Source organism: Ictidomys tridecemlineatus, chromosome X (assembly GCF_052094955.1).
Source record: "Ictidomys tridecemlineatus isolate mIctTri1 chromosome X, mIctTri1.hap1, whole genome shotgun sequence".
NCBI classification, from domain to species: Eukaryota; Metazoa; Chordata; class Mammalia; order Rodentia; family Sciuridae; genus Ictidomys; species Ictidomys tridecemlineatus.
The window spans coordinates 69,515,312-69,543,155 of NC_135493.1; the positions used below are offsets into that span (position 1 = coordinate 69,515,312).

General features: G+C 33.4%; 1 pseudogene; it reads left to right on the forward strand.

Annotated features, from left to right (window-relative positions):
• Nucleotides 1–10,856: 10,856 nt before the first annotated feature.
• LOC101978526 (small ribosomal subunit protein eS8 pseudogene) lies at nucleotides 10,857–22,975 on the forward strand (annotated as a pseudogene).
• The last annotated feature ends 4,869 nt before the right edge of the window (nucleotides 22,976–27,844 follow it).

The window sequence follows — 27,844 nt, forward strand, 5'->3', positions numbered from 1 at the left end:
TAAGCTTCTAGAACATAAACTCTGGGGGATAGCCTCAGACTACATCCAACCTCAGCCTCCATTTTACTTCTGGAGTAATATCCTAAAGCACAAAGACACTCATCCCTGTCTAAGATCACAAACTTGGCATTCAAAACCTTCCATCGACTCATCTTCTTACAGTGCTCTTCTACAAAATCTGCTTTAAACATTTTCTGTACCTCTCATCCCTTTTCCCTTTTTTCCTTAAATTTCTGAAAATAATAATAATTATTTTTTGTACTGAAGATTGAACCTAGGTGTACTCTATATCCCCAGACTTATTTATTTATTTATTTATTTATCTATCTATCTATCTATTCTTGAGATAGAGTCTCTTGCTGGTCTGGCTTCTCACTTGTAATCCTCCTGTCTCCTATTGAAATTACAGATTTTAGGATCTAGATAAAAACAAGGACACTTGTCCTATAGAGACTTCAGGAAAGAAGAAAATCCTACTGACAATTTAATTTTCACCATGACATGTCACAATTCTGAATCACAGAACTGTAAAATAATTTGTGTTAAGTCAAAATAAATAAATTTATTAATTTAATTGTAATAATTTATGTCCCATATGAAAATTCATGTATACAGTGTGTAATGATCAAAGAAGAATACTTAACATTTCCATATCCTTAAACATTTTAAATGTTTGGATTAACAGGTAATAATTTTACATGTTTATTGGGATAATAATAAGATATTTCAAAACATGCATATGAGGTGCACTGATCAAATCAGGGTAATTAACATTTCCATCTCCTTATTATTTATTTTGTATGTGGAGCCTCTGAGCTTCTCCTTTCTAGTTATTCATAAAATATATAATAGGTTATTTTGAACTATAGTTCTGCTGCTCTGAACAACACTAGAATTTATTATTTCTACCTGTGTTGGGGATATAAATAGACACTTGTCAAAAGAAGAAATTCAAATGACCAACACATTTATGAAAAAAAATGCTCAACATCATTAGCTGACAGGAAAGTGCAAGTCAAAGCCACAATATCATTTCATCCCAGTTAGAACAGCTATTATGAAAAAGACAAAAAAAATAACAAATGTTGAAGAGGATGTGGTGAAAATGGAACTCTCAATACAATCATAGATAGGAATGTAAATTAATACAACCTCTATGGAATTCAGTATAGAGGTTCCTCAGAAATATAGAAACAGAACTACCTACCCTATTATCCAGCAGAAATGTTATGCAGAAAGGTAAATTCCACATGTTCTTGCGTATATATGGGCATTAAAAAGTTGATTAGGATGTATTATAGTGATTACTACAGACTGGGAAGAATCAGGTGAGGGTTAGTGAGGGGTTAGATAATGGATAACTAAACACTTCTTCTTGAAACACACCCTTCACATGTTTGCATACTCAAGATTCCTCAATAATAGCGGTAAAGCCACAACTTGAACCCAGACCTTCTAACTCCAGAATTAGTGCTCTTTCCATTTTATTATGCTTCTTGATTAATTTACTTATGCTTTGTGAACATGCACTATTATGTTAATAAATAACAATAGTATACAATTGTTAATGTTCATCAAGGACAAACCATATTCAAAAGTTTTGATAGAAATCTATCTCACTTAATTATCACAAAATTCCAAAGAAATGAGTGTTATTTTTCAGATAAGGAAACTGATGTTAAGAAAAATTAAATCATTAGCCCAAGATTTTACAGATAGCAAGTTGCAGAAATTAGATCCAAAGCCAAATGTCTGACAGACTTCAGAGCCTGTGTTCATAAATAATACTTTAAACTGTGTTTTTGAAGGATACTTTTGAACAACCATGGATGGAGCATATGATTTGGTTTGTATCTCAAAGAAGAGGAATGGTCTTCATAAGCAGCAGTACTTCATGACTGATGGTGAACATCTGTGAAATAGATGAATGAAAATAAGGGCAGTCTATGTTTGGGAAACAATTTCATCTGTTGGAATCTACCACTCCCTAGGAAGAGGCAACCCGTCTCTGGTCTCACTAATTTGTGTTCCATTCTTAATCCAGACCATATGTCTCAGGAAATGCACGTGGAATGAATAGGCAGCTGTGTGGAGACTAAAGATTTTAAGTAGTAATGGAGGGCTGTGTTATGCATGGCCCTATAGGTGTATTTTGAAATTGCTTTATAAAAAGAGGAATTCTACAGACTCCGAATACAGAAACCCCTACTATTGCACTATTGCTTTGATGGGTTCTAGGTTTTTTCATTAGTCCATAATTAATAGTGTGACTATACCAAATCTGAATTCATTGTTATGTTAATGGGAAAGTGACAAGAAGGCATTTTCCATCTCTGAGACTTAATCCTTTAGGAGCATATTAATAAACTGGAACTTTTTCAGAGGAAAAAAATGTCAAATTATGAAAGGGCCAGACACCATAGCCCATGAAGAATGATAGGGCTGGCAGTGTTTGGTGAAAGGAGGCAATAACTCATGGAGGTCTGAATTGATATTCTCATTTTTGACTCTTCCCTCTCTCTAATGCCCCAAATCCAGTCATTGGTCATGTGGTTCTTCCTTTAGAATATCTTTCAAAATATGATAAAAATGGAAAATGATGCAATAAAATAATTCACAAAGAGAAGTTTGAATGGTTTATTAGTATATGAAAAGACATTCAATTTATCTGGTGAATGGAAAAGTGTATGTTAAAACAATGCTCACTTTATGTGGATAAGATTGACAAAAATTAGAAAGGTAAAACATCAATTGATGATCATATGTGCAAATAGGAATATTCAGATACTACAGATGGGAATCTAAACTGAAGAGCTCTCTGGAAATACTTTATGAGATTACATGTGTGTTAATCCTTCAACTTTCTTTGAGTTTATTCTGCTTTTTGTTTTCTAACTTCTTAAGTTGGGTGCTTGTCTAATTGACTTTGAGCCATATGACTTGTATAATATAGGCATTTCCTGCTAAAATTTTCTGACATAGCTTTAGTTTAGCTATGTAGTGTTAGCATTGTTTTATGGTTCGAAATATTTTTATATTTCCCACTGATGTCTTACACCTGTGAGTTGTTTATAAGTGTTTTTCCATTTCTAAATCTCTCTTTAATTATATTTTACTATTGATTTCTATATTAATGGTATCCTGCTGAACTGCACACACCTGTAATCCCTGCAGCTCAGGAGTCTGAGGCAGGAGGATCAAGAGTTCAAAGTCAGCCTCAGAAAAAAGTGAGGTGCTATGCAATTCAGTGAGACTCTGTCTCTAAATAAAATACAAAATAGGGCCAGGGATGTTGCTCAGTGGTAAAGTACCCTTGAGTTCAATCCCTAGTACACAATAATAATAATAATATAATCATAAAATTCTCCAATGGTTTAATGATAAAATCTGAATACACTGATCACATACCAACGCTATTTTTTTTAAATTCTAAGACAGGGTTTCCCTAAGTTGCTTAGGGCCTCACTATATTGCTGAGGTTTTTCTTGAACTTGTGATCCTCCTGCCTCAGGCTCCTGAGCTGCCAGGATTACAGGTGTGTGCCACTGCACCCAACAATTCTTCTGTATCTTTATTGCCTTTTTGTCTGTTTCATTAATACTGAGAGAGATGTGTTAAATTTCTTATGGTGATAGTAAAATTTGTCAATTTCTTCAAGTACATCTATGATTTTTCTTTATAAATTTTGAGCCTATGTTTATATATATATAAATTTATATATATATAAATTTATAATTGCTACATATTACTTGTGAATTGATCATTTAATTACTATGTAACAACCATCTTTATATCAACTAATGTTTTTTGCTTTACAGTAGCTTTTGATTCATATAAATATAGCCACAATGACTTTTTTGTTGCTGCTGGTATTTATTTGTTATATATTTCCCATACTTTGGCATTCACCTTTTCCATCCCCTTATGTTTCAGGTTCATCTCTTGTGAACTTCAGGTAGCAGGATTAAAAAAAAACAATCAGATGAGTTTTTCTTTTAAGTAGGCGATAAATATAAATACACACTTTAAATATAAGTGTGTATTTATATTTATGGTGATTAGTGATAATTTTTATTTATTTCTAAGAACTCATGCATTTTTTATTCATTCCATTTATTCTATATCCCACTTTTCCCTTCCCTTTTCACCATATATAATGGTCAATTTTAGTATCAATTTGACTAGTTTAAGAGATACACAGATAGCTGGTAAAACACTATTCTGAGGTATGTCTATAAGGGTGTTTCCAGAAGAAATTGATATTTGAATCAATGGATTGAGTTAAGAATATCTACCTCTCCCATACAATCCATTGAGGGTCCAGATAAAACAAAAAGGCAGAGGAAATGAACCCCTGCCCCTCCTTCCTAAAGCTGAGACACCTATATTCTCCTGCCCTTGGACATCAGAACTCCAGTTTTCTAATCTTCAAACTCTGGATGTGCACCAGAGAGTCCCTATGTTTTTAGGCCTTTGGCCTTAGAGCAAGAGTTACACCATTAGCTCCCCTGCTTCTCAGTCTTTCACACATGGCCTGAACTACACCTGTGGCTTCCCTGGTTTTCCAACTTGCAAATGGCACGTGGTGGGACTTCTAAGCTTCCATAATCGTGTAAGCCAATTGCCACAATATATCTATCTATCTATCTATCTATCTATCTATCTATCTATCTATCTATCTATCTATCTAGTATCTATCTATCTATCTATCTATCATCTGTCTCCTATTGGTTCTACTTCTTTGGAGAATACAAACTAATATATAATATTTTAGAATGACTGAAGATTTTTTCTTTTGTTCCATATTTTCCCTTTATTGTTTGGAACTTATATGTTTTGTCTATTCTTTTAGTGTCTGCACTATTTTAACTTGCATATTTAACTAACAAAACTCAAATTTGGTTTATGTTTAAACTCTCTTCACAAACTTTAAGAAGATCATATGATATTTTAACTTTAATCATCCGATTCTAACCTGTAGGCTATTTTTGTCTAATATTTTAATTCCATCTTATTTCTACTCCCTTTAAATTCTGACAGAGTTTTAGTTTTATACAGTCAATGCATGTTTAAACTTACCTAAATATCTGCCAACATCTGCTCAGTTCTCCTTATGAATCTTATAACATTCACCTTTCCATCCACTTCAATTTCATTCTGTAGAAAAAAAAATGTTTATTGGTGTCAAATTCTGTTTTTGCTTATCCCAAAGTGTTCTAGTCCTTAATTAATTCTTCTTTTAAAAGATAGTTCTACTAGATATATAATTCTAGATGGGGGGTTATTTTCTTTAGCATATCAAGGTAGTTCTACTGCTTCTTTATTTCATTATCACTTTTAAGCAGTCACCCATCAGTCTAATTTCCATTCATTTGTAGACTATCTTTAATCTTTCTTTTAATTTCATTTATTTCCTCTTTTGGGAGATAAAGGAAGGGTTCTGTAGTTTCACTATGTTACCAGTTATAGATTGCCCTTTATTTATTTTGCTAGAGGTTTATTAGGCTTCTTGACTCTAAGGATTGATATCTTTCAATGGTTCTTGAAAATTTTCAGACATCGTACATTCAAATATAGCTTCCTTCCTATTGTCTCTATTGCCTACGTTAGCCTAAGTGATTCCCCCCATGTCTATTAACCTCTCTTTCACACTTTCCACTTCTTTATCAGTATGTCTTTTAATCTAGATTATTTCTTTGGAATTACTATCTAGTCCATGAATTCTTTTTAAATTTATGTCCAATCGGCAGTTTTAATCTGTTATTTGAATACTTAATGTCAATTATTTTATTTTTATTTCTAGAAGTTATATAAAATTTCTTTTCAAAACTTCTTAGACTATTTTTTAATGGTCTCTTATTTCTTATATTTTGAAGCCTCAATTATTCCTTAACATATTAAATTGTTTTAGTTATTTTATATTATTTGACTATATTTAATAATATTTTATATTATTTGACTATATACTAATACCAGCATCTAAAGATATGAGACCTGATAATGTTTTCTTAATTTTTATTTTTAGTTGTAGATGGACACAATAACTTTATTTTATTTATTTATTTTTATGTAGTCCTGAAGATCAAACCCAGTGCCTCACATGTACTAGGCAAGTGCTCTACCACTGACTCACAACTCCAGCCCTCGATAATGTTTTTATTTATTTTTTTCATATTTTTATTGATGCATTACAGTTGTGATTCTGCTTTTTATTATTTTTACTGGCTCTCGCTCATGGTCCCTTCAATTTGAGATTATCATTTTTCTTGGAATTTTTTCTGTGGAAATTATTTGACGTATTTCTCCAGAGAGGATTTGAGCTGAAATCAGCATTTTTCAGATACAGGGGACACTTCCAACCCAAGAACACTTTAAATTAAAATTTTGCTTGTCTATTGGGCATGAGTTAGGACTTCTTTAAAAGTCAACTTATGGTTATGTGATCACAGAGGAAATTTGAAGTTTTTCTTACATGGTATCAAGATTGAGACAAGCAAGTGTACTTTCTATTCTCATCTACACAATGTTTTTGTTCTCATTATACATTCAGGGTGTCATTTATTCATTCATTCATTCATTCATTCATTCTAAATCTGAACTTACAGGCATATTACAACTGAACTACACCCTCACGCTCGTTTTACTTTATTTTAAAATAGGATCTCACTAGATTGCTGAGGTTGGCCTTGAATTTGTGATCCTCCTGCCTTGGCCTGCCAAATGGGCGGGATTCCAATATGTGCTACTGTGCCCATCAAAGGTGCCAACTTTATATAGGGATCTCCTATTAGACTCTATATTATAAATAGGCCTTAGATGTTAATTTTTCTCCTAATTTTTATCCATGTTTTAATGTAACCCTCAAAGCAAAAGCCAACCTTGGCATCTATATACCTCCTAGGGTTGTTATTTTTTTTTTCTGGGTTCTGAGTATTAGACCCAGGACCTCATACATGTTAGAAAAGCACTCTACCACTAAGCTACATCCCCAGATCTTTTTATTTTTATTTTGAGACAGGGTCTCACTAAGTTACTGAGAACTTCTTATTCTCCTGCCTCAGCCTCTGGAGTTGCTCATTTTAATGGTGTGCACCTCCACTCCCAGCTAAGTTTTACTTTTGACCTCTGTGGTTTACTTTTTTTTATCAGTTTCATTATGTGCTTAAAATATTTTGACAATATTTTAAAGCATTTAATTAATTCATATGGAAGGATAAACCAAGATATTTAATCTGCTGGACTACCAGAAAGGAAAGTCTCAAATTAAGTGTATGTTTAACCTATGGTTCAACAATTATATTCCTGGGTGTATGTCTAGAAAAAAAACTTTAGTAAAGACTCATAAGCAAACACAAAGATTGTTGTCATTGAATTTTTGTGTAGCAAAAACTTTTGTTCCTAACAACTGTGCTACCACTACATTCCAAATAAAGAGGCTCTAGCTTATTAGACTTATTAGTATAGCAATAAATGATTTCAAGTAATAATATCCAATGATGATAAATCTGCATAAAGCAGTCATCATAACATACTCTTAGAAACCTTATAAATCATTTATTAGAACCTTTGGAAAAGTATCATGGCAATATGCATTAAGTCGAAAACAAGCTCATTTTCTATGATCCAGCAATTCCAATTTTTTGTTACTGGGGATCAAACCCAGAGCCTTGAACATACTAGGCAAGTGTTCTACCATTGAGTCATGTCCCCACATCCCCACCCCTGATTCAGCAATTCTAATCCACAGAAATATATCTCAAGAAATGATGCTAAAAGGTACAGAAAAGCTCTGTGTACAAGGATACTCATTGCAGTCTTATTGGTAAAGAAAAGGAAACAACAAAATGGTGCACCATTAAGAAAATTGCTTAATTTTGTTGTGTCAACAGAATGGAGCATTAGGAAGCCCTGAGAAAAAATAATTGGAAAAACTATACAGGTATATGATAGAATACGTGGTAGAATGGTAAGTGAAAATATCATGTACCATATATCCCAGCCATTCTGGGTGGCAGCCCATTTAAAATATGTATGTTTATGGACAGCAATGAGCAAACATGAACAGAGTGGAATTAAAGTGGTAGGATTAAATCCACTTTCATTTTTATTGTTATAAATATATTTTCTTTAATGTTCTTAGATATGATCTTTTCAATACCAAAAGAAAAAAAAAATCGTACAATAATAATTCTCTTTTCCTCAGGAGGAGCTTTTATTTCAAGCCTCCACAGTATTGAACAGTGGCCTTCTTAAAGGGTGAGACTGATAACAGAGGTCTTGGTTGTGGAAACTCCATCCATGCAGACAGGGATTTTTTTCACGGCTTATACTTTTCTTGGGAGGAAAATTCAGTAAGCCTTTTGGATCATCCCTTTAAACTTCTTAATGTGTCGTTTACCTTCTTGTTTCCCTTTTTTTTTTTTTTTTTAGTGGTTCTTAGGATCTCATGCATGCTAAGCAAGCACTCTACCAATGAGCTATATACCCAGACCTTAATGTGCTATTTAAATTAAGCAGTGTGAAATCATGGCTCATTCTTGGACAAGGAAATTATGATGGGTTTAAGGTCAAGCCCCTGATTTGCTCTGTGACCCTTGGCAGCATCACTTTTTCCATCTTTGAAATGGATATGTATGAAAGGGTTACATAAACTAGGCAGCAAATTAAATGTGTGAGATGCAGACAAAGCTAAAAACAATTTTTTTTCTTGATTCAAATGTGAAAACTCTATCCTTTGTCTCATTGAGGCATGATTGGAAAGTACTTTTTCATGAAGAAAGTTTTGTACTGCTTTGTTTCTAACAGAATCTGCATGGAGAGGTTCTTTACCCAGTAGAAGCTAATTAAAATAATATTTCTGGGTTCCACTCCAGACTCAATAAATCAGACTTTCTGAAGGTAGATCTCAGTAATCTGGCTTGACAGACAACCCAGGTGATTCTCAGTGTGTGTGTGGGAATCCAAAGCTATGGTGCTCACATTTTAGTTCTGTAGCCTAAAAGGGAGCCCAGCCAGGCTAGGCACAGTGTGAGTTCTTAAAATGCTAGTTAATGGCTCAATACCACAGCAACCATATTCTAATTCCAAAGGGCTATCCTGGCAAAGGAAAATGAAATCCAGGTGCTCTCTGCCAGATTTAGCTCTTTCTTAATGACTTTTCTGTCTTGCCAAGTTTAAACAATACCATTATAAATTTTATTAAAAAGCATTAAATAGATTTAATTCACTAAACATAAAATGCACACCGTTTGAAGTACAGAATTCAGTGGCTTTTAATGTATTTACAGAGTTGTAACACCATTACCATTATCAAATTTCAGAATATTTTAATCATCCCTGCCTCCAAAGCCTTGTACCCATAGCACTCATTCCACATTCCCCCTTACCTACAAGCCCTGGCAACCACTAATCTGCTTTCTGTCTGTATAGATTTTCCTATTCTGGTTATTTCCTATAAATAGAATTAGACAATAAGTGACCTTTGGTCTGTCTTGTTTCACTTAGCATTATGTTTTCAAGGATCATCCATGTTGTACAATGCATCAGAACTTTATTCTTTTTGTGGCTGAATAATATTTCAGTGTATGGATATACTGCAATTTGTTTATTCATCCGTTGATAAACATTTGCCTTGTTTTCTCTTATTGCCCATTACAAATAATGATATGATAAATATTCAAGTAGAAGTCTGTGTGTGGACATATATTTCCAGGTCTCTAGTATATAAACTAAGGAGCACAATTTCCAAGTCATATGACAAGTCTATTTTAATATCCGGAGGTACTGCAAAGCTGTTTTCTAAAATGACTGCAATATTTTACATTCCTGCCAACAGTCTATATTGTTATCTTCTTTTGTATTTTCCCTGGGGATTGCAAATAACACATTTTAATTTATAAAAATCTAGTTCAGATCAATACCAAATTAATTTCAATATAGACAAAAATTTGTGCTTATTATATACCTCATTTACTTTTGTCCTCTTTTGGGTTATTAATGTCTTAAAATCCCATGCTTATACATTATAAGCCCATCAATATTTGTAAATATTACTTTATGAAGTTATACATTAAATCAGATGAAGAAAAGTGTTACAAATAAAAAATATGTTTATACTTCCTTTTAATGTAATTACTTTTTCTGGTACTCTCCATTAATGGGTGTAGATTTACATTACTCTCAAATGTCTTTTCATTTTACCATGAAAGACTACCTTTAGTGTTTCTTTTACAGTTGTTCTGCTAGTGATGAAGTCCCCCCTCTCTGCTCCAGAAATGTCTTACCTTCTCCTTTTTTTTTTTCCTTGAAGATGTATTTTTACTTGATCTTGGACTTCTCATAACTCCCTGATTGCATAAACTGTAACTCTGTATACATTTTTAGTTTATATGGACTGTCCTGTTTTTAATATCTACTCTTACCCTTAGTGCAACTTCATTTCCAACCTTTTCTTTTTCTTGCTTTTTTATTGAGGTAAAATTCATATAAAATAAGTCAGTTTAAAGTGTATAATTCAGTGACATTTATTACACTCAAAATTTTACACAACTAGCAACTCTATATGGGTCCAAAATATTTTATTATCCCAAAAGGAAACCTTACACCCATTAAGCAGTCATTTCCATTTCCCCATCCTCCTAGTCCCTACAAACCACTAATCTTTTTGTCTCTGTGGTTTACCTATTCTGCATATTTCATATAAATCAAATCATACATTAAGTGAGCATTTGTATATGATTTATTTCACTTACCATCGTGTTTCCAAGGTTTAGCCATGCTACAGCCTGTAACAGTACTTCATTCTTTTTATTGCCAAATAATACTCCTCTGCATGAATATGCTCTATGTTATTATCCATGCATCAGTTGGTGAGCATTTAGGTTACTTCCATATTTTGGCTATTATGAATAATGTTGCTGTGAACAATCATGTACAAGTTTTTGTGTAAGCATGTTTTAAATCCCTAAGGATAAATGACTATAAATCCCTAAGGATAAATGACTACAATTGCTAGGAACTCCCTATTAAATAACCTCCCCTTTTTAATGGGAATTGAACCCAGGGATGCTTTACCACTGAGCTCCATCTCCAGCCTTTTTATTTTTTATTTTGAGAAAGAGTATTGCTAAGTTACTGAGGCTGGCCTTGTAATTGTGATCCTCCTGCCTTGCCTTCCAAATTTCTTGAATTACAGGTGCATGCCAGCATGCCTAGTTCTTTTCCCATTTTTTAAAAATTCAGATGTTGATGGATCTTTATTTTATTCATTTATTTATATATGATGTTGAGAATTTAATCCAGTGCCTCACACATGCTAGGCAAGCACTCTACCACTGAGCCACAACCCCAGCCCATTCTTTTCTCATTTTTAATTGGGTTTTATTTTTGGTTTTGAGCTGTAAGAATTCCTATATATTAGAAATATTAGACCAATATTATACTATTTGCAAATACTTCCTTCCATTAAATAGATTGCCTTCTTACTTTCTTAATAGTGTCATTTGAAGGGAAAAGTTTTTGATTTTGATAAAGTTTAATTTATCTGTTTTTTTTTCTTTTGATACTTATGTTTTTGATGTCATTCCTAAGAACCCATTGCCAAATCTAAGATCTACCCTGTGTTTTCTTTTAAGAGTTTTGCAGCTTTATCTTATTCTTTTAGGTCTTTGATCCATTCTGACTTAATTTTTAATATTATGTGAAGTAGGAAGCAATTTCATTCTTCTGCAAGTGGCTAATTTTCCCAATTCCATTTGTTGAAGAGAGTATATTCTTTTCCCAAAGAATGTTCTTGGTAGCCTGGTCAAAATCAATTACTGGGTTGGGGATGTAGCTTAGTTTTAGATCACTTGCCTAGCATAAGGGAGGCCATAGGAACACAATTCCCAGTACTACAAATATACAAAAATAGATGACCAACATTGTTTATTTATGGACACTCAATTGTATTGCACTGGTGGTGTGTGTGTGTGTGTAAATGTAAGAATGGCTTTTTGAGTTTCTTTGCAATTCCATATCAATGCATGCTGATCTGTTTTAGAATGAGCTTTTCATTTCTTCAAAAAGGTCATTGGAATTTTGATAGGGAGTAAATTTAAGACAGTATTGTCTTTTTAACATTTTTTTCTTCCAAATCCATGGGCAAGAAATTCCTTTCCATTTAATCAAATCTTTAAACAATTTAAGTAATGTTTTGTAGTTTTAGACATGCATGTCTTTTTAATTTTTTTTCTTTTTAGTAGATGGACACAATACTTTTATTTATTTGTTTTTATTTTTATGTGGTGCCGGGGATCAAACCCAGTGCCTCACACATGCTAGGCAAGTGCTCTGCTACTGAGTCACAACCCTGGCCCCCTGCATGTCTTGATTAAATTTATATTTAGGTATTTTAGGATTCTTTATGATATTGTAAGTGGAGTTGTTCTCTTAATTCCTTTTTTTATTGTTCATTTTTACTGTACAGAAATAGAACTGAATTTTGCATATTGATCTTGTGGCCTTACTTTGTTAAATTCATTTATGAATTCTGACTTAGTTTTGTGTATTCTTTAGAATTTTATCCATATAAGATTACAGAACACTTAAACAGAGATAATTTTACTTCTTTCTTTCCAATTTGAACACATTTAAATTTTTTTCCATGATCCTTTTATTCTAGTTAAACTTACCTTTACAATTTTGAATAGAAGTGGTTAAATCAGGTGTACTTGTCTTGCTCTTAATCATGCAGAGAAAACATTCAGTCTTTCATTATTGAATATATTTTTTATTATTTTTATTGGTTCATTTTTGTTATACATAATATTAAAATTGTCTTTAGCATAATTATAGAAACATGGAATATTATTTGCTCTAATTTAGTCCCTGGTACTTTCTCTTTCTTCCCCCTTCTCCGTCCTCCTATTCTCTTCCCTCTACTGATTCTTCTGCTATTTATTTATAGGTTTTTGTAAATTACTATCTTGTGCATATATGTGATGGTGAGATTCACTCTGGTATTTTCATATATGTACATAAGAAAGTTAGTTCAGATTCATTACACTGTTCTTTGCTTATTTCATTCTTCCTCTCTCCCCATCAATCCCCTTTCTCTACTCCACTTATCTCTCTTCTATTTTGAAGGTGTTACCCCACCTTTCTTTTATTTTTCCCCCTTTTTTGGTCTAGCTTCTGTATATCAAAGAAAACATTCAACATTTTACTTTCTGGGACTGGAGTATGTCACTTAGAATGATGGTCCCCAGTTCTATCTAATTACTGGCAAATGATATAGTTTCATTCTTCTCTATGATGAATAATCCATTGTGTACATATAGCACATTTTCTTTATCCATTCATCTGTTGATAGGCACATAGGCTGGTTCTATAGCTTGGCTATTGTGAATTGTGTTGCTATAAATATTGAGGTGGCTGCATACCTATAGTATGCTGATTTTAGATCTTTTGGATATATACCAAGGAATGGAATAGCTGGGTCATATGGCAGTTGTATTTTTAGATTTTTAAGGAATCTATATGCAGCTTTCCACAGTGGTTGTACTAATTTGCAGTCCTACCACCAGTATATGAGAGTACCTTTTCCTCCACATCCTCATCAACATTTATTATTTATATTCTTGATAATTTTCATTCTGACTGGAGTAAGATTAAATGTCTAGTTAGTTTTTTTCACTTTTAAAAATTTGTTCTTTTTACTTATAGATGACATTAGAATGTATTTTTACATATTATACATACATGGAGTATTATAATATACTCCATGTGTGTGGAGTATGTGGTTGTACATGATGTGGAGTTACACTGGTTGTGTATTCATATGTGAACACAGGAAAGTTAGGTCTGATTCATTCTACTGTCTTTCCCATTCCCTTCCCCCTCCATTCTCTTCTTTTCCCTTTCTTTAATCCAATGAAATTCTATTCTTCCATTCCCTCTCCCTTATTATGTGTTAGCTGGCATATCAGAGAGAATATTTGGCCTTTGATTTTGGGGAGATTTGTTTATCTTGCTTAGAAGGACAGTCTCCAGTTTCATTCATTTACTGGCAAATGCCATCATTTCACTCTTCTTTATGGCTGTGTAATATTCCATTGTGTATAATATCACATTGTCTTAATCCATCATCTGTTGAAGGACACCTAGGTTGATTCTATAGCTTGGTTATTGTGAATTGAGATCATATAATCATTGATGTGGCCATGTCACTATAGTATGCTGATTTTAAGTCATTTGTATATAGACCAAGGAGTGGGATAACTGGGTCTAATAACTGGTTCCATTGCTAATTTTCTTAGGAATTGCTATACTGCTTTCCAGAGTGGTTGCACCAATTTGCAGTCCTACCAGCAATGTATTTGATTTTCATTTTCCTGATTGCTAGAGATGTTGAATATTATTTATTATTTGCATTTCTTCTTTTGACAAGTGTCTGTTTTGTTCTTCTGCCCATTATTAATGTCGGCCTTGGTTTTCTCATAGTCTTTGAAATTTTGAGGTGAATTCATTTTAACTCTAGTATTTTAAACACGAATGGGTGCACTATTTTGTCAAATGCTTTTGCTGCATCCATCAAGATGATCATGTGATTCTTGTCCTTAACTCTACTTATGTGGTGAATTACATTTATTGATTTCCATATGTTGAACCAACTTTGTATCTCTGGAATGAAGCTCACTTGATCAGGGTGCACTATCATCTCAATGTGTTTATAAATGAGGTTTGACAATATTTTATTAAGAATTTTTGCATTTATGTTCATCAAGGATGTTGGCCTGATGAGTCTTTGCTGGATTCAGTATTGGGGTGATACTGGCTTTATCAAATAAAATTTTGTCAGTGTTACCCCCTTTTCTACTTCATGGAATAATTTGAGAAGTATTGGTATTAGTTCTTCTTTAAAGGTCTGGTAGAACTCAACTGAAAATCCATCTGGTCCTAGACTTTTCTTTGTTGAAAACCTTTTGATATCTGCCTCAATTTTTATTAATTGATAGTGATATGTTTTAAGTTTTCTATCTACTTATGGTTTAATTTAGGTAGGTCATATGTCTCTAGGAATTTGTCAATGTCTTCAAGATTTTCTGGCTTATTGCATTGGAAAATTTCAAAATAGTTTCTAATAATCATTTGTATTTCAGTAATGTTGGTTTTGATACTTTATCATGCCCAATGCTGTTAATTTGTGTCTTCTCTCTCTTTCGTTTAGTTGGCTGACATATATCAATTTTGTTTTTCACCATTAAGTATTTTAGATGTGGGTTTTAAATAAATACCCTTTATGATGTTGCAAAAGTTTCCTCTTATTTTCTATGTTTCTGAATGTGTTCTTTAAATTATGAATTATGAAATGGTTTGGGTTTGCCAAATACTATTTCCTGCATCAATTTAGATGATCATGTGTTTTTGCTCTTCATTCTAAAAATGTCATCTATTCCATTGATTGATACTCTTATATTGCATTCCTGGAATAACTCCAAAATGATCATGATACATTCTTTTATGATGCTGCTGGATTCAATTTTCTAGTATTTTGTTGAAGATTTTGCACCTATATTCATAAAGGATATTATATTGGCCTACAATTTTCTTGTGATATCTTTATGTGATTCTGGCATTAGGGTAATGATGACCTCATAGAAAAGAATTAGCATGCATTCCCCTTTTTCTGTTTCTCCCCCCCCCCACCCAGTACTGAAGATTTAACCCAGGAGCAGTCTACCACTGAGCTAAATAGCCTGTCCCCATTGAATTGTGTTCTAGCACATCATGGAAGTTTTAATTTATGAGCGATGAAATTGAATCTTTAGCCAAGATTTCTAAGCAAAACACTGAAGGTGTGACTTGGCTTCTTCTTACTGCTTATGTTAAAATAAGGAAGGAAGTAGATATATTTAAGCAACTGTTAAGCAAAGAGGAACCAAAACTTTCAGATTTGGAAAATTCTTAGTCTATCCATATTGTAACAAAAATAAGAAAGCATCACTAAAAATGTGGTTGGACAATCACTCCATTAAGAGATTACTCTCAACTCTATTCAGCCATCTCAGCTAAGTCCAGGAATAGTGTTGGGATTATACCAGCAGAAATACTGCCAACTGGGATCAAAGGGGAAAAACAAAATGGAACGGAAGACTATCAGACACCTGGAAGTATATATTAAAAACAGTAGAAGTGAATCTGACTTGGTGGTACACGCCTGTAAATTCCAGCACTTTGGGATGAGGATCACAAGTTTGAGGCCAGTCTCGGCAACTTAAATCCTAAGCAACTTAGCAAGACCCATCTCAAAATAAATATTAATAAATAAAAAGGGCTAGGGATGTCACTGAGTGGGTAACTGCTCCTGGATTATTTTCCTGGCACAACATAGAAATATCAACAACAACAATAGAAATGAAAAAGGTTTTGTTTCAACTCTTATGAGAATTGTTTTCAAGCATGTTGATATTTTAGTGAATGTAATTGACATATTAATTTCACAATCCCCTTATCTAGTTTCTAGTGTTCCTTATGGAGCAATACCTGTGGAGCTGTTAGCCTGATTTGCCTTATTCTTGCTTTTATTTCTTTAAGGTCAGAAGAATGAATGTTGGGTTTTCCTCAAAATAAAAGTGCTTTGTTTCTCTCCCCCTGGTTTTGAAAGAAATGCATAATTATTGAAAAAGATTCATATATTACAAAATAATGTAAAGAATAAAGTGAGAATATGCTGTAGCTAATTCTACAGCCATGTCTCCACTCTGGTGTAATTTTTCCAAGAATTTTTAAGATGCAAGTATATTTTTACTGTGGAGGGGGACAAAAATGAGATGTTGTGAAAATTTTCAAACAGAAGTTTAAAAATGCACAGTGAGCAAATATAACCACCTGCTGTATTCGTTTATCATTTATTGATCTGTTTATTCATCCATCAATCTGTGTGATTTTAGACAAATTACAAAATAAGTTGCAGACATTAGTACATTTAACCCATATACACTTTAGCATGCTTATCATTAAGTAAAATCCATGTCTGGATTTTTAAATTTTTCTTAGTGTGTTATAGGCATGCATAATAGTGAGGTTCATTTTGACATGTCTCTTTTTCTTAGATTAAGTTTAAATTGGATGAAATTCACAAGTCTGAAGTGTACAATTCTACAAGTTTTGATGAATCCGTGTATCTGTGAGCAAAATCTGCCATAAGAATTCAAAGTACCCCAGAAATGCTCCTTTGCCAGTCAATGCCTACCCTGCCTGCTACTCGGAAGCAACAATGTTCTAGAATATTATATAATGGAATTGTGAATTTTAAACTCTTTTGTGTCTGGTTTCCTTCACTCATCATAATGTTTATAAGATTCACATTTTATTATTTTTTATTGCTGAATAGTATCCCATGACATGAATATACCACAATTTATTTATCTATTCACATGGTGTTTTGTGCTTTTTGTTTTTGTTTTGGTAGTGATTTGTTTTTTGTGGTACTAGGGCTTGAACTCAGGGATGGTTTACCACTGAGCTATTTTCCCAACACTTCTTATACTTTTTATTGTGAATCAAGGTCTTGTTAATTTTCTGAGACTGACCTCAAACTTGTGGTCCTCCTGCTTCAGCATCTAGAGTGGCTCTGATTACAGGAGTGTACAACTGTGAATGTCTTCATTCACTTGTTAATAGGTTCCTGCTCTATTACCATTTAAAAAACTTCTGGTGGGTGAGTAGAGAGGGGATTATTTTTCACTTACCTGATGTTTAATTTTGTTAAGTAAGTTTTCAGGTAACATATATCTGCCTTTGTGAAGCATCTATTCAAATTCTTTGCACATCTTTCACTTGAGTTGTTTGTTTTTATTTGTGAGATACAGCACTTCTTATTATGTATCAAGTCCTGTGCCTAATGTATGATTTGCAAATATGTCCTCTCGTAGAAGTTATTTTCCCAACTGCTTTATTTTTTAAAAAGATTTATCAATATATAATTCATATGTCATAAAGTTCATCTAATATATAACCCAGTTGTTTTTAGCATATTCAGAGTTTTTTGCAACAATGCCACAATTTTAGAATACTTTTATAACTTCAAAATAAAATATCATATCATTTAGTCTTCATCCTCTTTCCTCCAACCCCCTTCCACAGTCCTAGGCAACCACTAATCTTCATTTATTTACTTATATATATATATTTTAAATAGAGAGAGTGAGAGAGGAGAGAGAGAGAGAGAGAGAGAGAGAGAGAGAGAGAGAGAGAGAGAGAGAGAGAATTTTTAATATTTATTTTTTAGTTCTCGGCGGACACAACATCTTTGTTTTTATGTGGTGCTGAGGATCGAACCTGGGTCGCACGCATGCCAGGCGAGCGCGCTACCACTTGAGCCACATCCCCAGCCCCAATTTATATTTTTTGATACTATAGATTGAAACCAGGAGTGCTTGACCCATGAGCTACATCCATAACCCCTTTTATGTATTTATTTTATTTATACAGCAGGGTCTTGCTAAGTTCCCAAAGTTCTTTCTATATTATTGATGTTTGTCTCAAGTTTGTAATCTTCCTGCCTCAGACTCCTGAGTTGTTGGGATTATATGCATATACCACAGTGGTTTATTAATCTACATTCAACTATAGATTTCTTTTTCTGCATATTTCATATGAATAAAATTGTATAATATATAGTATGTTTTAACTGGCTAATTCAATTAGCAAAATGTATTCATGGTTTATTCATTTGTAATAAGCATCAGTATTTAATTTACTTTTATGGACAAATAATATTCCATTGTGTGAATATGCTCCATTTTATTTATCCATTACAAATTTGAAAGATGTTTGGGTTAGCTCTAATTTTTGGCTATTATGGATAATAATGATATAAGTATTCATAAACAAGTTTTTGTGTGTTTTCATTTGTCTTTAGTGTAAACCTATGAGTGGAATTGCTGAATCAAATGGGAAATCTGTTTGAGGAATTGACAGCCTGTTTTGCAAAGTAATTTCACCATTTTGCATTCCCACCACCAGTGTATGAGGGTTACGCTTTCTCTATATCCTTATCAACACTCATTAATATCTGACCATTTTGATTCAAGCCATCTTAATGAGTATAAATATCTTGTTGTGGTTCTGTTTTATATCCCCCTAATTATTAATGATGTTTAGCAACTTTTCATGCTCTTATTGTCAGTTTGAGTTTTGAATACTCTTTATATATTCTGGATACAAATCCCTTACCAAATATAATATTTGTAATTTTCTCCAATTATTTGAACTGTCTTTTCATTTTCTTGATGGTGTCTTTTGAATCACACAAAATTTGTGTTTTTCAGTGTTGGAGATGGAACACAGGACCTTATGCATGCTAAGTACACACTCTAACACCGACTTACATTCCCAGCTCCAAAACTTTTAAATTTCGATGAAGTCCAATTTATCTAAATTTTGCTTTGTTGCCTGTGTTCTTTGTGTCATATCCAACTATCCTTTGCCAAATCATAGGTTATGACAATTTTAAATTTTAGCTTCTATATTTAGGTCTTTCATCCATTTTGTATCACTTGTATATGGTGTGAAGTTAGGGTCCAACTTCATTCTTACACATGTGGTTATCCAAATGTCCCAGCACCATTTGTTGAAAAGACTATTTATTCCCCTATTTATATTATTGGCACCCTTGTCAAAAATCAGTTGATCAGAGATGTATGTGTCTATTTTTGAATTCTCTTTTTTCTTTTTTTAATTGATTTTATTTTTTAAATACATGACAGCAATGGAATGCATTACAATTCTTATTACACATATAGAGCACAATTTTTCATTTCTCTGTATATAAAGTATGTTCACACCAATTATTCCATTCATATATTCTTATGTCATACTTGAATACTACTGCTTTGCAACAATTTTACAATAATGAAGTGTGAATAACTGTACTTTGTTCTTCTTTTTAAATATTGATTTGTTTCTATCCTGAGTGTCTTGAATTTCCACCTGAATTTCATGATCATTTTGGCAATATGTACAAATAAGTCAACTAGGATTCTGTCAAGAACTGCTCTCAAAGTGTAAATCAGTTTGATCAGTATTGTCATCTGAACAATGTTAAGTCTTCTGATCCATGAGTTATGTTTTTTTTTAATTTACTGAGCTTTCCCTTAACTTTTCTCAGCAATACTTTATAGTTTTAGAATATTAATTTTGGTCTTCCTTTGCCAAATTTATTTCTAAGTATTTTTTTCTCTTTTAAAAGAACTTTGCTTTTTATGATACAATTTTTAAATTTATTTTTTATTTTGACATATTCATGTAACAGGATTTGCTCCAATTCAGTCCTCTGAACTACCCCCTTCTCTCTTCTTCTCCCTTCCATCCTTCCCCAACCCTATTGGTCTTCCTTCTATCAATTTAAGTTTTAATTGGTGCATTATATTTGTACATAGAAGTGGAATTCATTGTGATATGTTCATAATGCCCATAGCACAGTTTGGTCCATTTCATTCTGTAATTCCTCCCTTTTCCATCCATCCTCTCCTTCCTCTGCTACACTGTATTTTCCTCTATTTTCATGAAGTCACTTTCCCAAATTCCTTATTTCTCTCGAGCTTCTGCATATAAAAGAAAATATTCAATCTTTGATTTTCTCTGTCTGGCTTAGTTTCACTTAGTATGATGTTATTCTGTTCCCTTTATCTATCAGCAAATAATATAATTTCATTCTTCTTTATAGCTGAGTAAACTCTCTCTCTCTCTCTCTCTCTCTCTCTCTCTCTCTCTATATATATATATATATATATATATATATATATACACACACACATATCTCACATGTTCTTTGTTCCTCTGTTGATGGGCACCTAGGCTGGTTCCAAAACTTCGCTATTGTGAATTGCACTTCTATACATTTTGGTATACACGTACCAATTTTAGTTCTTCTGGATAAATAACAAGGAGTGAAATGGCTGAGTGGTAGGTCCGCTCCTAGTCTTCTGAGGAATCTCCATACAGCTTTCCAAAGTGATTATACCAATTTGCAGTACCATCAAAAATGTAGGAGTGTATGTTTTTCCCCACATCCTTGCCAGCATTTATTGTTATTGTGTTTTTATTATTGCCATTCTAACTGGTATGAGATGAAATCTCACTGTAGTTTTGATTTATATTGAGCTTTCATTGGTACATTAGAGTTGTACATAATAGTTGGGTTCATTCTGACAAAATCATACATGCATGGAATATAATTTACTCTATTTCAGTTCCTGGGCCCTCCAAATTTGCTCCTTCCTCCCCCCACTCACCTTATTCTACTGTGTAATCTCAGTGTAGTTCTGATTTGCATCTCTCTGACAGCTAAGGATGTTGAACATTTTTTCATATATTTGTTTGCTATGTACATTTCTTCTTTTGAGAAATGTCTGTTTACTTTATTTGCCCAATTATTATTATTATTATTATTATTATTATTATTATTATTATTTTAATATTTATTTTTTAGTTTTAGGTGGACACAATATCTTTACTTTACATTCATGTGGTGCTGACGATCGAACCCAGGGCCTCATGCATGGTAGGCGAATGCTCTACCACTGAGCCACAATCTCAGCCCCTATCTGCCCAATTATTGATCAGTTATTTGTTTTATGATTTTAAATTTTTTGATTTATTTATGTATTCTGGATTTTAATCTTCTGTCTGAAGAGGAACTAGTGAAGATTTTTTCCCATTATATATACCCTCTTTGGGCTGGTGGGGATGTGGCCCAAGTGGTAGCGCGCTTGCCTGGCATGTGTGGGGCACTGGGTTCGATCCTCAGCACCACATAAAAATAAAATAAAGATGTTGTGTCCACCGAAAACTAAAAATAAATATTAAAATATTCTTTCTCTCTCAAAAAAATATATATACTCTCTTCAAGCTCTTAATCATTTCCTTTGCTGTGAAGAAGTTTTTTTAATTTGTTGCCATCCCACTTATTGATTCTATAAAACTATTTCTCGAGTTTTAGGGGTCTTGTTAAGGAAGTTGGTACCTGTGCTTATACGCTGGAGTATTAATCCTATTTTCCTCTAGCATTTGCAGTGTTTCTGATATAATTCCTAGGTCTGTGATCCACTTCAATTTGACTTTTTCATAGGGTGAGAGATAGAGACCTAGTTTCATTTTTTTACATATGGGTATCCAGTTTTCCCAGAACCATTTGTTAAAAAATCTATCCTTTCTCCAGCGTTTTTTTTCTCTTTTTTACACTATTATAAATGAAAACATTTCCTTGTTTTTTTGGATTGTTCATTGCTATGGTGTATACAAGTACAATTGATTTTTTTCATATTGATTTTGCATGTTTCAACCTTTCAGAACTTGCTCTTTCCAGCCAGCACTGAGCGATGGGCATGTCTTCAGGACAACTGGCACAAGTGCCACAAGACTGGGGGCAAGAGAAAGCCCTACCACAAGAAAAGGAAGTGTGAATTGGGACATCATGCTGCCAACACTAAGATTTGCCCCCACCTCTTTCCCAGTGGGAAGAGGCAACAAGAAGTACTGAGCTTTGAGCCTGAATGTGGGGAATTTCTCCTGGGGCTCTGAGTATTACACTTGCAAAATAAGAATCATTGATGTTGTCTACAATGTGTCCAGTAATGAGCTGGTCCACACCAAGATCCTGGTGAAGAACTGCTTCGTGGTTATTGATATCACACCCTACCAATGATGGTAGGAATCCCACTATGCACTGCCTCTGGGCTGCAAGAAGTGGAGCAAGCTGAATCCTGAGGAGGAAGAAATTTCAAACAAAAAGTGATCAATGAATATTCAGAAGAAATAAGATGAAAGGAAGAAGAATGCTAAAATCAGCACTCTTCTGGAGAAGCAGTTCCAGCAGGGCAAGCTTCTTGCCTGCATTGCATCAAGACCAGGACTATGTGGCCAAGCAAACGGCTATGCGCTAGAAGGCAAGGAGTTGGAGTTTTATCTGAGAAAAAAAATCAAAGTTTAGAAAAGCAAATGAGCCCTCTTCCCTCCTGTTTTAGCTCATGTAATAAAGGTGTTTATTGTTCTTTAAAAAAAAAAAAACTTTCTGAACTCAATTAGTTCTAACAGTCAGTTTAGTCCATTTCTAAGGATTTCCTGTATAATGATTCTCCCTGAGTTATGATGGTTCAGCTAACAAATTTTTTACTTCATGAAGGTAAAAATACGCATACAAGCATTATGTTTTTCACCTATATTGCACTCTTCAATACATTACATGAGCTATTCAACACCATATTAGAAAATAAATCTTGTGTTAGATGATTTCCCAACAGTAGGCTGATGCAAGAATTTGGAGCACTTTTAAGCTAGGTGAGGTTAAGCTATGATGGTTTGTGGGTTGAATATCAACCAAATGCATTTTAAAGTTAGCATATTTTCATTTGATGACGAGATTTTTGGAACACAATCCCATTGTAATTTTAGGACTATCTGAACAAGATTATGTCATCTGCAAATGGAGATAAGATTACTTATTTCTTTCCAATCTTGAGGACTTTTATTTTTCTTTTCCTTAGCTAATTGTCCTGGCCAAATGCTCTAGTACAATATTGAATAGAATTGTCAAAAGCAGATATTATTGTCTCATTCCTGATATATGAGGGAAAGTTTTTAGTCTTGCATCATTAAATATGATTTTCCTTGTGTTGTTGTTGTTTTTTTTTTGTAGATACCCTTTATCAGGTTAAGAAAATCGCCTTCTATTGGTAATATGTTGAGATCTTTTTTGCCATGAAAGTAGCTAGACTCTGCAACTATTGAAGCTGTCTTGTGACTTTTCAATATGATGTATTATTATAATAATATTTAATTTTACTATAATATTTTGGGACATTTAAATAATTTTATATCCCTGGAACAAATCTTACTTGATCATAGTATATAATTCCTTTTATATGTCACTAGGTTTGCTAGTATTTTGGGAATATTTTTGCTTGATATTTATAACAGATATTGCTTGACAATTTTCTTCTCTTAGGTCTGTTTTTGGTGTCAGTGTAAGTAAAGTTCTTATAAAATGATCTGGGAAATTTTCTTTATTATTTTTGGAACACTTTGTGGAAGAATTGAAATTAATTTTTCTTTAAATGTTTGGGAGAATTAATTGATGGAACAATTTGGGCATGGGTTTTTGTTGGTCAGTAGTTTTTGGTTACTATTTCAATGTGGGTTTTTTTTGTTATAGATCTTTTTATATTGCTAATTTGTTCTTGAGTCAATTTCAGATGTTTGTGTCTTATAGGCATTTTTCCATTTCATCTATATTTTCTAGGTTTTTGGCATACAATTGCCCAGTGTTCAGTCCATAACAGTAAACCTTGCTTTTGTTGCATCCCATAAATTTTGGTGTTGTGCCTTAATTCTCAGTCAGCTTATGATATTTTCTGATTTCCCTGTTTGGATTTCTTTTTTTGACTGAGTGGTAATTTAGAAGTATGTTGTTTAATTTTTTTAAAACATACATTTAGTTGTAGGTGTTCACAATATGTTTATTTTGTTTATTTAGTTTTTTTTTAATGTGGTGCTGAGGATAGAACCCAGTGCCGCATGTGTTCTAGGCAAGAGCTCTACCACTGAGCCACCCCAGCCTTAGTTGTTTAATTTTGACATATTTGTGAGTTTTCCAATTTCCCCCTGCTATTGATTTCTAATTTTATTCCAATTTATTCAGAGAAGATATTTTGGCATTATTTCTCTCCTTTTAAGTGTATTGAGATTTGCTTTATAAACCAGCATGTGGTCTCTCCTGCAGATGTTCCATGTGCACTTCAGAATGCATATTCCCTTGTTTTTGAGTGCTCTATTTTTAGATATTTGTTAAGTCTAGTTGGTTCAGAATGTTGTTCAAGTCCCTTATTTCCTTATTGATCTTGTCCAGATGTTCTGAACATTATTGAAAGTGGGGATATTGAAGTCTTTATCTGTTGTTTTTGAATTGTCTCTTTCTCCCTTTATTTTTTCAGTCTTCGTTTCATGTAGTTTTCTGCTGTTTTCTGGCGTTTGTATATTTATTTAATTTTCCTGATGGATTACCTCTTTTATCATTTTACAATTTCTGTTTATATTTTGTGACTTTTTGTTTTAAAATTGATTTTGTCAGATATAATTATAGTCACTACAGCTTTCTTATGGTTGCTGTTTTCATGACATATATTATTTTCAATCCTTTTACTTTCAATCTATTTGTATCTTTGAACCTAAAGCATTTAAAAAGCATATACCTGGATATTGTTTTATATCCAGTATGACAAGCTCTGCCTTTGATTGGATTGCTTGATCCTCTCATATTTAGTGCTATTATTGATATATTTGGATTTATGTCTATCTTTTAATTTTAGTTTTTTATGGGACAGTATATTGTTGTTGCTGCTGCATTATTTATTTTGCATTAATTGAACATTTTCTAATGTAATTGTTTAATTGTAAATGAGTTTCAGTATATGTTTGAGGAGTTTTTAGTGGTTGCTACAGGGTATAGTGTGTACATATTAGCATATCAGGATCCACTTCATATTTATACTAGTTTAATTCTAGTATATATAGAGGTTATTCATATTAGCTCTATTTTCTTTCCCCATTTTGTGATATGGTTGTTATATATGTTTCATCAATTAATGTTACAAACCCAATAGAGCAATGTTATTCCTTTATTTTCTGACATTATTTCCCTAGCCCAATACAGCTTTATTTTTCCCTACCTCTTTTGTGCTCTTACTGGCAAATAAAATATACACATGCTAAAGGCTGGGGCTAGGGATATAGCTCAGTTGGTAGAGTGCTTACCTCACATACACAAGGCCCTGAGTTCAATCTTCAGCACTGTGGGGAAAAAAAGGCCCAATGACAGATTATGCTTTATACAATTGTTTTTAAAGTCAGATGAAGAAAAGATAAAAATTATGCTTTTACACTATAATAATGACATAATAACTTTTATCTATCTGGTGTTTTATGTGCATGTTGTGTGTTTGAATTGCCATCTGGGATTAGTTGTTACTTGTTTTCATCCTTTCATCCTGAAGAAATGCTGTTCCTATTTCTTTTTCCCTCCCTTTTCTCTCTCTCTCTCTCTCTCTCTCTCTCTCTCTCTCTCTCTCTCTCGTACTGGAGATTGAACCCAGGGAGCTTAATCACTGAGCCACATCCCCAGCCTCCCCAACTATATATATATATATATATATATATATATATATATATATATATATATATATATAGAGAGAGAGAGAGAGAGAGAGAGAGAGAGAGAGAGAGAGAGAGGCTTTCACTAGGTTGCTAGGGGCTTCCTTAAGTTGAAAGCTGGCCCTGAACTTGAGATCTTCCTGCCTCAGCCTCCTGATTTGCTTCAATTACAGGTGTACGCCACCATGCCCAGATTCATATTTCTTAGGCATGTCTGATAGCAACAAATTTCCTGTTTTTGTTTATCTGGAAAAATTTTTATTTTGGCCTTTATTTTTGAATGATATCTTTGATAGATTAGGATTTCTGGTTGAAGTTTTTTGGTATTTTTTTTTTTTTTCTGTAAGAAATTTCAATGGTCTCCCAGAATCTCCATTGTTTCTTTTTAGAATTTAACTATCAATACTCTTAGGTATCTCTTATAAATAATGGGCCATTTTTCTCTTGCTGCTTTCAGGATATACTTCTTGTCTCTGACCTTCAGCATTTGTGTATGGTGGTGGGAATCAAACCCAGGGTCTTATGCATTGCAGACAAGTGCTCTACCACTGAGCAATACTCTCAGCTCAACCTTCAACATTTTTACTATGATGTGTCTATTTGCAGATCTCTTTGTTTTCATCATACTTGGAGTTCATTGAGCTTCCTGGGTGTGTAGGTTATTGTTTTTTAAATAAACTTGAGAAGTTTTCAGTTGCGCATGGTGACACAAACCGGTGATCTAAGCAGTTTGGGAAGCTGAGGCAGGAGGGTTGCAAATTCAAAGCCAACTCAGCACTAGCTCTCTCTCTCATGTTCCACATGGGAGAGGGAAAGGGTTTTCATTAGAGGGATGTGCTGGCAGTGAAATAGAAGCTATGAAAATAGTACCACGAAATAAACACTAGAGATCAGAATTAAGTTTTCAGAGTGGAGGCAGTGACTGGCTAAGCTGACCTCAGGAGTATGGCTTCTAACAAAGGAAGGAATCTGCACTTGTTTTATTTATAGCAGTATAGATCAAAAGGGATGGATAGGAACTTTTTCTAGAAAAACTGGGTAGGGGTAGGGGTAAGCAGGCTGTTCAGTTCTTAATGGGTCAGGCCCATCTCCTGTGCTGTGCTGAACTTGTGATGGAGCTAGGTAGGAAGTCACATGAAACACACATTCTCAAACCAGCAGGGTTGCTGCCAGAGTTCCCGAAACCAGACTTTCCTGCCTAATGGCTTCAACATCATTTCAGTTCACACACAGTTTACAGATGGCTTCCCGCAACTAGCAAGGCCCTAAGCAATTTAGTGAGACCCTGTCTTAAAATGTAAAAGAGGGCTGGGAATGTGGCTCAGTGATTAAGCACCCCTGGGTTCAATCCCTGGTACCAAAAAAAAAAAAGAATAAATAAATAATAATTCAAAATATTAAATAAACTTGGGAAGTTTTCAGCCATTATTTCTTCAAATATACATGTATTTTATAAGTGTTATATCAAATATGCATATGAGTGAAGTATATAAATAACAAATTATTATACATAATAAAATGTGTGTTCGATATATGTTGTATTATATCATATATACATATACAAAGAGCACTGGTAATTGTGTGTGTGTGTGTGTGTATGTGTGTGTGTGTACATGATATAGCAATTTATATGCTCCTTTCTCTCTTGTGTCTC